Source organism: Eptatretus burgeri, chromosome 5, assembly GCF_056783735.1.
Source record: "Eptatretus burgeri isolate ZD-2024b chromosome 5, Ebu_testis_v1, whole genome shotgun sequence".
Classification (NCBI taxonomy): Eukaryota; Metazoa; Chordata; class Myxini; order Myxiniformes; family Myxinidae; genus Eptatretus; species Eptatretus burgeri.
In genome coordinates this window covers 13,733,856-13,746,355 of record NC_140965.1, presented here as the reverse complement: position 1 = coordinate 13,746,355, position 12,500 = coordinate 13,733,856, and the positions used below count along the sequence as shown (strand labels likewise).

The 12,500-nt window shown below is 41.7% G+C and overlaps 1 protein-coding gene and 1 pseudogene across 7 annotated transcripts in view; both read right to left on the bottom strand.

Annotated features, from left to right (window-relative positions):
- The window catches only part of LOC147025872 (uncharacterized), a 3,193-nt pseudogene extending 1,247 nt beyond the window's left edge, over positions 1-1,946 (bottom strand).
- Positions 1-12,500, bottom strand: part of LOC147025870 (SH3 and multiple ankyrin repeat domains protein 2-like) — a 545,479-nt gene that overhangs the window by 6,842 nt on the left and 526,137 nt on the right. The gene's annotated exons all lie outside the window — the stretch shown is intronic.

The following is a 12,500-nucleotide window of genomic DNA, read 5'->3' as shown; positions in this document are numbered from 1 at the left end:
TAGGCAAGAGGGCGTGCATCCACTAAGTAGCTACTGTTGTAAAACACTTGTATTGAATTATATGTTGCAAAAGAACACTTACATGAATATATTTGAAGTCATTCTGCTCTTTGGAAACAAATTTTTTTGTCATGTATCAATTCTTTTGATATCCATATCCATATCATGCTAAATTTTAAAATGATATCAGTGCATCCCTAAATCTTACGAGACAAAACATTAAAACTGCTGATGAGTCATACGCATACAGCCAGGCAAAAGTTATATTCCTATACTGTGAAGACGTCCACAATTATGAGTTCACTAGTAGTTATTATTATTGGTATAATTATGCCTCAGTCTGCCTGTCTGTTACAAGATTGTAGTTATCCTCATCAGAACTGTTATCTTCATATGATGATGCTATTTCCATGTCCTCCTCATCTTCCTCGTCCATTGCTTCCAATTCCTCTGTCTCTGGGATCAGGCTTTTGGGAAGTTGAACCCCTTCGAACCAAACCGGTTTGTAATGGTCATCAACTAACTGCCAGCCATTTTCTTCAGTGGGATTCTGCTCTACATGATTTTGATCTGCTCTTGCCCACATGTTGGAAACAAAGGCAACATGCTTAATGTGAGTATTGAGCTCATCTTCGCAAGGTGGTAGTCCACTTGCATCCAACGCCCCTTAAATTTGCTAGTGGGTTTTTTGCATTTCCCTTCGGTCCGTATGCTTTCATGAAATTGTCGTACCTGCACTCACTCATTCAGGCTGGTGCTTGTGGTATCCTTAGCTCCATACATTGCGGCTGTGAACCTCTGAAGGGCTACTCTCATGCTAGAATCTGTAGTGTTTGTTGCCATCACTCTGAAAGAATTCTGGTAGTCAGGTTGTTTTTCCAGTGTTTTGAAAAGGTCTGACCTTCCCTTTTCTGACAAACGCTGACGTATAATCCGATCCCGTGAAAGCATGGAAAGTCGGCAATGCAGCATAAAGGTCTGGTCCTAGCTCATTACAAATTGCAGTGATGCTGACGTAACGACGGTTGTTCTTTGAAGCTGTTCCAATATCCATCCACAATGTTGACAGAAATTTATGGCAATGTTACAATAATATTACTGCAATATCTGTGTCAGATGCCCTGACCACTATGTTTCCATGCTCATAATCAGCTGATAAGAAATGCAGACAAATCTTTGTACCAGCCTCTTCATGGTTGTTCCTTAATCCATCCACGATGTCTTGCTGAAAACACCCGCTTTCACCTGGAAATGATAGCATTCCCCTGGGACATCCAGGAAAACTTCACGATCCCCCAAAATGCTTGCACATGAAGAATCCTGCTATTCATTGGCAATAAATATTGGTAGCTGCTTTTTGAAGGACCTGGACTTCAGGGCATCGTTTATATGTCTTGGTACTCGTCTCTGCTCTGGCCCTGTGATGACGAAAGTTGTCGGATCCCCACCTGTTCCTCTCCGTCTCCTAAATTGAAGGCTGTGGATAATCATCAAAAACTATGTGTATGCGCTTGGCTGACGATGTTAAACTCTGGTTAAGAATAGTTCTGGCTAACCCCTCCGTATGTGGGGGGGAAAATTTGGTGGCAAGCTATGCAAAAGGAACTGGCCATCTATGATGTAAGCACTGACTTTCTTTAGCCTCTCTTCAATATCTTTTACTTTACTTTCCAAGACATGCAAGAGAGCACTTTTATCGGTCTTTACCATTACTTCGTCAGGACTGGCCATTGACAAAGGTACTGGAGTTTTTTATTTTATTTTATTTTTTTTTTTTTTTGTATACCTTGGTCGAGGCTCGTATGAGAGCTAACACACAACTCACAGCAAGGAGGCATGAGACAAGAGGGGTGGGAGTGGAAGGGACAAAACATTGGGGAACAGACACAGGTGAACTGTGGAAGGGAGAGGGATGGGGATGGGACGGGGAACATGGCGAGGGGAAGATGGACATTACAGGGACTTTCAGGAAGGAAAGCAGGAGAATTGAAGGAAGTGGGCTTGGGTGGATTATCGGGGTAGAAAAGATCGAGGATTTGGATGGGGGAAGATAAGAGGTGGTGGTGAACAGCTGTTTTGAAAGCCTGGAGGGAAGAATGGGAAAGAATAGAGTGAGGAAGTTTATTCCAAAGGCGGGAAAAAAGAGGAATGAAAGAGTGAAGATGAGCAGTGATTCGTGATTTTGGTAGTTTTACCAGAAGGGGTTGTTGGCGGACCTTGAGCGCCCTGTGGAAATGTGGTTGGGACAAATCGCAGAGAGAGCAGGGGGGGCAAGGCTGGAGAGGAGTCGGTAGAAGACAGAAAGACCACCGACCAACCTGCGGTGATTGAGTGAGAGGCCCAAAGACTCAGCTTCATTGCGGGAGATGCCAATGATCTTAAAAGCCCTGGTTTCGACAGCGTGAAGTCGAGAAAGGTGGGAGGCAGGAGCACCAGCCCAGAGGGGAGAGCAGTACTCCATCAGGCTACGGACAAAAGCTTTGTAAGTGGTCAGGAGCTCAAGAGGGACGAGGAAGGACTTTGCACGACGGAGGATTCCCAGTCGGCGACTGGCTTTTGAGGCAAGGTTGGAAATGTGACTTTCCCAGGAAAGGTCATGGCAGATAGTGAGACCCAGAAGCTTGAAAGAAAAGACTTCTTCCAGAGGACTGTTGAGAAAGTGGATGGGGGGGTTTTGTAAACGGTCCTTTCGAAGAGACATAGTGAGAGTGTGAGATTTGTCTGGATTGAAAGACATGTTCCACGTGTTGGACCAGTTTGTGATTTTATCCAGATCTGCAGTGAGCGAAGAAGCTGCTGCTTGCCGGTCTGAGGGATGACAGATGGTACGGCAGAGGGTGGAGTCATCGGCAAAGAGAAATAGAGGATTTTCCAGAGAGTCCGAGAGATCATTGATGAAAACCAGAGAAAGAACAGGGCCCAGAACGCTACCTTGAGGAACTCCAGCCTGCACAGGAAGAGGGGATGAAAGAACTCCATTTAGGGCCACACGTTGACTGCGACAGGAGAGGAAGTCTGCGAGCCATGAGTGGAGATGGCCTTGAATACCATGGGAAGAGAGTTTGGTGAGTAGGGCAGGGTGCCAGACTGTGTCAAAAGCACGTGATATGTCCAGGGATACGGCTCGGATTTCCTGTCTGGCATTGAGGACCTCCATCCATTGATGGGAGAGCAGTAGCAGCATATCTAGGGTAGAGTGACCTGGTCTGAAACCAAATTGATGATTGGAAATCAAGCCATTGGAGAAGAGGAAGGATTTCATGTCTGAAGCGATGATGGATTCCATAACCTTGCTGATGATTGGGAGAAGGCTGATTGGTCTATAGTTACAGGGATCTGTTTTTGCACCTTTTTTATGCAGGGCAGTGATGTTAGCAGATTTCCAAGCAGATGGCAGATGACCTTGGGAAAATGAGAGGGTGAATAGAACAGAGAGAGGGTGAGCAAGAGCAGAAGAGCAGGCTTTGAGGACACGTGGGCTGATGCCGTCTGGACCGGTTGCAGAATCTGACTCGAGGTTTGAAAGCAAGCTCTCCACCTTGTCAGGAGAAAAGGATACAGAGTCCAGGGACAGTTGGGTGCGACTGGGTAAAGTGGGTAGAGATAGTGATGGGTTTGGGACACAAGATTTAGCTGCAAACACCGAGTTTAGACATTCAGCTTTATCACGTGTGGAATCAGCAGTGCGGCCATTTGAGGTAAGGGAGGGGATGGAGGGGGAACATACACCAGAAACAGATTTGATTAAACGCCACCAGGATTTTGAGGAGGGAGAGAGGTTTGAGAGTTCAGACTTGAGATGAGAAAGATGTTGTTTTCTGTTGTTTGTTGTTGATGATGAGAAAGATGAGTTAATGGGTTACTGGAGAATATGCTGCAAGTCAAGTCTCTTCTTGATGGTCAGCACAAGGAAATCAGTAGTTCTTCACAGGAATTTGACCATTATTGATATTTGAACCCTTCTTAAATGGGTTTTGCACCAAAGGGGTCACTTAAGAACTACTGATCCTGCATTAGGAAGGTCAAAGGAATATTTTCACAAAGTTCCATTGATGTACTTGAGATGTGTTTTAAATGTGCTAAAAATAGTGCCCTCTTTAGACCGTTCTTAAATGGGTTTTGCACCAAAATCGTGACTTAAGAATTCCTGATCCTTCATCAGGATTGTCTAAAGATTATTTCTACAAAGTTTCAATAATGTACTCAAAATGTGATTTAAACATGACAGTTGCACCCCTTTAGGCCGTTCTTAAATGTGTTTTGCACCAAATCCATCCCTTAAGAATTACATATCGGTAATCAGTGCCAAAATTAAACTCTTGGCACCAGTTTGATTCATGCACTCAAAATGTAATTTAAACGGATTTTGGCGGCTACTTTAAGCAGCGCTCGCTACATAATGCACCAATTGCAAAACTTAAGAATGCCCATTCGGAGGTCCCCACCCCACCATCTAATGACTTTAGCTTTCAAACCTTTTGTACTCGAGATGTAGCACAAATCTCTGTTAGCTCCTGCATTATATATATATATATATATATATATATATATATATATATATATATATATATATATATATATTTATGTGCCAGTGGGTGAAAAAATACTATTTAGTGGCAGTACATTAATAGAGACAATTCAATGTAAACAATAAATACTCAAAACAAAAATAAATACTCAATGTAAACAATAAATATTCCAAAACAATCAAAAACTAGAACTATGTTGTCGATTGCACACCATCGCATATTCCCGCGCGCACTGCTTTGTCCCATTAACGCTAGGTGAAATTTTATTTTGCAAAACGAATCGACTTGTTTTCTATTTGATGTACTTTATGACCAAAAACTTACTATGTTTCTAAATCAGAAGTCATTGCAAGCATGTCAACATTTCATGAAACATAAATTTAACACTGTCCAGCAATATAGAACTGTGCATCAATTTAATCATAGGAATGAACTGTGTATAATATTAATTATAATTATTCATAATCAATTAGATAAATACAGTAAAACCTATGACTGTCACTCATGGGGGCCACATAAGTAAGTTCTTTATAAAAGAATTTACCATGTACAATGGTAAATACACTTTAAAAAATCAGCCCCCATGACCCCACCCCCTCTGGCCCGGCCCCTCGGGGTCATATCAAAAATCCGACAGTGTTGTGCACTTCCCCATACATATATCTACTATGTCCCAAAGTTTCAAGTTCCTATCTCAAACAGTGTAGGAGGAGCGATTTTGACCCCCTATCCGCGAAGCACCCCCTACACCCCCCAAGCACCCTCTGATCATCATGTGTTTAAAAAATATGTTGTTAAATGTACAACTCATGAATATGTTCGATTTAAAAAGCTATAAGACAATTTTTTTTTTTAAATCGACCCCCATGACCTCAACCCCTCTGGCCCAGCCCCTAGGGGTCATATCAAAAATCCAAAAGTGTTGTGCACTTCCCCATACATATATCTACTATGTCCCAAAGTTTCAAGTTCCTATTTCAAACGGTGTAGGAGGAGTTACAGGGTAAGACAGACGGACGTACGGACGGACGGACGGCGGAGACAATCACAATATTCCCGCTTTTCTTCGAAAGCGCGGGAATGAAAAACGACAGGGATATCAATAAATTATTCTCATGAACTTTGCAAATCCCCTCATGACACCAAGACTTCTTAAAGTCATCAACACTCTTTTCACTTTTAGAAAAACAAAATTCAAGTTTGTCTTGCTGTTATTAAGGCATTGAAAAAAAACATTACATTACACATCACAATCGACTTTCCTTTCAATTTCTCCTTCCTCGATAAATAAATCGCCATTTTTGCTATGGGTACTTAGAACAAAAATAATGAGTTCACTTGTTCTTTCCACCTGAAAATAAACAATCTTAGTGAAAAGGTTATTTGCATCTTTTTTGCCATGTGGTTCAGCCATTGAAATAATGGCACAAGCCTTGCGCAGTCAACATATGCATGGAACAAATCCTCTGTACAAATGCAGAAAGGGCAGCACCCAGATATGGGAGAAAAATTACTTCACAACTTATTCGAAGGAATACCCCAATGTGCTAGTCGCCACTGTAAATCTCCAGTCCTTATAGCAATCAGCTTACTATAGAATGAGTTCCCTATAGGCTCAGATGGGAGTCCTTCCAGCATTAGTCTTTTCCATCTGGCCACTCCATTCAATGGAGAGTCCTCGAGTAAGACTCGAGTAGACAGTCTATATTGGTCTTTACTGCTATATTTCTGAAAAATATTTTTTCATGAGCTAATGGGGGGGGGTAAATCTTTCTGACTCAGTTGTACAATTAACCCAGAAAACCCTAGGTCATTTGTTGTCAAAAACCTTTCTTGAGTCCATTTTAGTTCAAGTTGAGAACTTTTTTTTCACAATTTCTCTGGGGATTTTTCCGATCATCCTATTTGACTATATTCTTGTCATATCTGCTATCTCTGGCACTGTTTTCCACCCCAACCCGGAATCATGGTGGAGGTGTAGTATTTTGATTATGCCTGCTGCAATAAAGTGTTGATAAAGGTCACAGCTTCTAGGAATTGCAGAAAACAATGGGTTGTAAAATAGGGGTTCTTCCACAAACATGGTTGTAGCATAAGTTCCCTGCTGGCGAATAACCGAAAGGCTCTGCCAAGCATTCAAAAGACTGATAAAATGTTGAAAGATGAGATATATCAACATGCTGAAGTTTGATCAAGAAGAGTTCAAGGCTGTAACCGAGCCCACTTGCTTGTTGCAAGATGTGACGGGCCAGAAGTCGGCTAAGCAGCTGTTTCTCGTGCATCAACATCTGAGTGGAGCACAGCCGAAAAGCCATTATGCGGCTTTTTATGTCAACAAGTCCTTGGCCACCTTCAGCCAAAGGACAGCATATAACATTTGGCTGTAACCAGTGAAAACCACTCCAGAAAAAAAATCAACCAGTAGCCTTTGAACAGCCTTCAGTAGCACTTCCAGTTGTTGGAGGCAGATAAACTTATACCACAAAGATGAGGCAACCAAATTATTTACAACTGGAACCCTAGCTCTGTAGGAAAGGTGGGGTCGGGCTCTCTTCCATAGTCCAAATCTGTTTTTAACATGTTCAACCATCCCATCCAAATTTTTAAGGACATAGAATGGGGATCCCAGGAACACGCCTAGATATTTGACTTCCTCTTCCACCCATTTTAACTTTGAAGGCAAATGCACCGGTGGTACTAACAGTGTCCCCAGCGGATTGTTTTTAAGACTGGGAACCCATAAGGCTTTACTCTTGTTCCAATTACAGTTCAACGAAGATGCCAAGCAAAAGAGATTTAAACAATTAACAAATGCAGAGAAATTCTCATTCTTAATGACCACAGCGACATCATCTGCATAAGCTGATACAACTATTGAAGGAATCCCTGTGGATACAGTAACTCCTGAAAGCTTTTTCCTGAATAGAATTCGAAGTGGTTCTATAACCAAGGAGAATAAAAATCCAGAAACGGGGCACCCTTGCCTCACCCCTCTCTGTACTTGTATAGGAGAAACAAGCTCATTATTAATTTTAAAAATACTAAATATATTGCTGTACAGTAAGGATACATCGGCCCTAAAATTGGTACCAAGACCACATGCTTTCAACACATGATGCAAAAACACATGATCAACACTATCAAATGCCTTTTCTAAGTCAAGGAATATTATCCCAAATTATTTTTCCATGGAATCACACTCCAGCAAATCTCTGATCAAAATTTTTTTTATCATAAATTGATCTGTTCGGGATACAGTAGTTCTGATCAGAGTTGACAAGATCACCAATTACCATCTTCAACCGACTGGCCAATACTTTTGACAATATTTTGTCGTCCATACATAATATTAATACTGAGACCGGTCTCCAGTTCTTCATCTGCCGTAAGTCTCCAATCTTTGGTAGAAGAGACACCACCGCTCTTCTAAAACTTAGAGGCAGTTCTCCATTTACCAAAGATGATTCCAGGACATTCAGTAACACAGGGCCCAAAAGGCCAAAAAAAACTCTGCCGATAGGCCGTCAATTCCAGGTGCTTTTGCCGAGTTCAATCCAGCAAGGGCCTGCGTTAACTCAGGCAATGTGATCGGTGAGTCCAAGCTCAGACGCTGGGGCTCAGTGATGGAAGGAAAGTGAGAAGTTAAAAGTTCCATAGTTTGCTCACAAACTATGTTTTGCATAAATTTTGGAAAAATAATCTCTAATGCACAACCGTACATCACTGGAGTTAACAACCATGTCTCCTCTTGAGCGAGCAAAGAAAAAAGTCTTTCGTGATTTGTTGACAAAATCCATTTGGAACAAGGATTTTCTGGGAGTATCTAAAACCGAGATGTTGTTAATCCTTAATCTGATTAACATCCCTGCTGCTTTCTCTTGAGTCAGTTCTCTCAATTGGGTCCTCTTTTCAACTAATATCCTTTGATATTAGTTGATACTTTGATACAGACTGTGGAGAAGGTGTGTCGTGACACACATTCATCATCTAAAGTGGTTGCCATGGCAACCAGGATGCTGTTTTCCATCGGTTCCTGTCCGCACTCTCACTCCCAAAGTTTTCAACTTTCACGTTTCATATTTGGTACATAGGTACAGACTAGAGACGGTGTGTCGCGACATACGTTCGTCATCTAAAGTGGTTGCCATGGCAACCAGGATGCTGTTTTCCATGTAGTTGCACAATTCTGTATATACCCACTTGTACGGGCGTATATTGTGCTCACTTGCGCTCTTGTTACTGATTACAATATACAAATACATATATTGCTTTAAAATTATTTGGATCAGACTTCACTGCAATGCTTTATAAAAAAAATATTAATTATTAGACGTGTCTTTTAAAAACGATAAATGGATAAACAGGCGAGCATTGGGTGGCTTTCACACCAACTTTGGTTAACATTGGTAACATTTGAAACAAAATGGTGACAAAACACTCTAATCTGTGCTTTTGTGTTGTCCCACCATAACTCAAATGAAGAAAAAGAGGCTTTTTTTGAGAGTTGGATAGCCCAAAAGGTATAGAAGCCTTTTTTAAACGAAGTATCTTAACAAGAAGATTGGTGTTGAATTTCCAGTACGTACGCACTTTTACGTGAGGGTTGAGGGAAAAAGAGGCCCATGGTAACTAAATGATGATTGGAAAATAAGGATGGAAAGTGAAACGGAGAGAAAACAGCAGTCCTGAAATACGAGTTTATGTACCACCGGTCAAGTCTAGCAAAGGATGCTCTCCCGTTAGCCCAATATCCCCACGTATATTGAGATTCGTTGGGGTGACATAGCCTCCATGCATCTAACAAACCTATTGCTGAAAAAAAATAAGACAAATCGGCATAGGATTCAGGGTGAGGTTCTGCTGTATTCCTGTCTAAAAGAGGTTCTAAGGTACAATTAAAATCACCCCCCATGCAAATACAATCATCGAGATCAATTGAGCGAAAGTGTCTGATTAAAGACAAAAAGAAGGCTCTTCGTTCTACACTCTCACTGGGTGCATACACATTGAATAGTGTAAAATGGAAATTATTAATGACCAGTTCGAGAGATGAATCGGCCTTTGATAACCTCTTGGAAATGGCATGATTCAGGTACTAGCCCAGGTCTGAATAAAAAGGCCACACCAGCAGAAGAAGACAAATTACTAAAGAAGTACTGTCCCTTAAAGAGGCGACACCAATCATACTCCACATCTTCAGTTATGTGCGTTTCCCTGAGTAAAAGTACATCTATATGTTTACGATCAAACAAACTTTTCACTTGAACCTGGCGGTTGTGACTTGCACCTCCGCCGTTCATATTTAAGGTTCCAAAAATGATCTTTTTCATGGTTCATCCAAAGGATTGAGCGGTTGCTGAAAAATTTCAGTCCCCGCTTTTGTAACAACCTTTCGAAGATGATGAAACTGTGACTTTGTTAACTTGAATTCAGCAGGCTTCCTAATGATGTCTTTTCCAGCTTGAACAAATGAAAATAAATCAGGAAAGTGATCTTTAATGATCATATTTCGATGTCGATACGTTTCATTCAGAAAGGCAAGAATAAGTTGTGGGGCTATGTATGACTGATACGATGAAGATTGAGACAACTCAGTCACCTCAGCTTCATCATTTGATTCTGAAAAATCAGACCCAGCCCCACCTGGGTCATATAAATCAGTCTGAACAGTCACTATTTCAGGTCCTGGCAACTCTGAAGATTTGCCAGAATGTTCCTCAACTTTACTCTGGTACTCAGTATGTTCAACCGGAGCAGTGACCTCGGTTTCTTGCTCTTGATGGCTGGTGTTCACTGGCTCAATTGAATAACCAGGATAACGAGTGGGATTTTGTATCAATGAAGGAGTAGTAAGGACTGAAACACCTCCATTCTGCTCGTTCTCAGCAGGAAGTGCTGGTGATGACTTGCTAATGAGCTTTCCATCAACATCAGCCTCACCACCTGCTTTACTCGTCAAATTTCCAGTGTTGCACAATAATCCTTGAAAATCATTTTCTTCATTAATCAATCCAAAAACATTCTCCCGAGCATCAATGCAGCTTGGAGAACCCTGAGTCACACATTGAGGTGCATCCTCAACTTCACATTCTTCGTCCAAAACTACCTTTTTTTTACGGAAGTGTTGGAACTACTGATTTCGGATGCTCTTCTTTTCTTTGTCACAGCAATGGGATCCTCCTCCATCTCCACACTACATGCAACAGCCAAACCATTTGGGTTGTCAGGGGGGATTTCACTATCTCCTAAAGCTGAGATGTTGACTTCTTTAGGATGAGGAACTGGAGTAAAACCCTGAGTCTTCTTGTGCGAGGAAACAACAGGAAGCGTCTGGGTATTAGGAGTTACTCTATTCTCTACTCTTGAAACCGGGGTAATATCTTTTCCACAGTCAGTGTCATTATGACCTGCTTGACCACACTTTACACAATATATTTTGGACAAAACCTTTTCACATGTCCAAATACTCCACAGTTAAAACATGTTAACGAGGCTGAAGTCACATACATTTGGTACTCGTACTTGTTCAAGGTAACTTTAAACGAAATGTTCAGACCGGTGTCATCACCTCGATCGGGAAGAACCATATAAACCTGGCGTCGGAAACTCATAACATGTTTAATCCCTTCATCTCAAGCTCTTAAAGGAATCATCGAGATTTTCGACACAACTGTTCTGTATCGTGACAGAATACACTTCAGTTTGTCATTGGTTATAAACGGGGGTACATTTGATATAACATTTCTCATTGATGGGGTATCCATTGGCAAAGCCAATATAAAGAGACCAGTCTCTGTAGTTAATCCTGAACTTACAACATCGTGAACAAATTATTCATCAGACACAAAGACAACAATTTTCTTATTCATTTTCGATGCTGCTCTTACATTTTGATTCCCTATTATTTTCCCTACTGATAAAACAATGTCTTCGGTGGCAATTCCTTCAGGTGGAATGCACAACAATCCATGCTTCCTTCTTAAATTATCAAATGCCTCAAACCGAGTGCGTGCGTCTGCCATATCAGCGGTTTATCTCCCCCTTTTGCTCGAGCTTTACAAAGCAAAAAGGGGGGGGGTCAAACTAAAGAACACAAAAAACAATCACAAAAAACTAAGGAAAGTGCATTATAAGCAAAGAAAAAAGAAAAGAAAGACCAAGTTTACAAGGCCTCATCAAAGCAGGTAGGCCACACCCAAATAGGTTGGCTCTCGCTCTTTCTCTCTCTTAAGGATACAAGGGATGGAGAATACACAAACAACCCCCAAAATCACGTTGGGGAGAAAACGAGGAAAGAGGGAGATAGAAGGCACGAACATCTCACTGCAACACAGAGCAGGAGCCTACAGCGGCAATGACATCGCGCCCAGAAACGAAACCACCAGCAGGGGGAGAGAGAGACTGAGAGAGAGACTGAGAGAGAGAGAGAGAGAGACTAAGAGAGAGAGAGAGAGAGACTAAGAGAGAGACTAAGAGAGAGACTAAGAGAGAGACTAAGAGAGAGAGAGAGAGACTAAGAGAGAGACTAAGAGAGAGAGAGAGAGACTAAGAGAGAGAGAGAGAGAGAGAGACTAAGAGAGAGAGAGAGAGAGACTAAGAGAGAGACTAAGAGAGAGAGAGAGAGAGAGACTAAGAGAGAGAGAGAGAGAGAGAGACTAAGAGAGAGAGAGAGAGAGAGACTAAGAGAGAGAGAGAGAGAGAGAGAGAGAGAGAGAGAGAGAGAGAGAGAGAGACTAAGAGAGAGAGAGAGAGAGAGAGAGAGACTAAGAGAGAGAGAGAGAGAGAGAGAGAGACTAAGAGAGAGAGAGAGAGAGAGAGAGAGACTAAGAGAGAGAGAGAGAGAGAGAGAGAGACTAAGAGAGAGAGAGAGAGAGAGAGAGAGAGAGAGAGAGAGACTAAGAGAGAGAGAGAGAGAGAGAGAGAGAGAGAGAGAGACTAAGAGAGAGAGAGAGAGAGAGAGAGAGAGAGAGA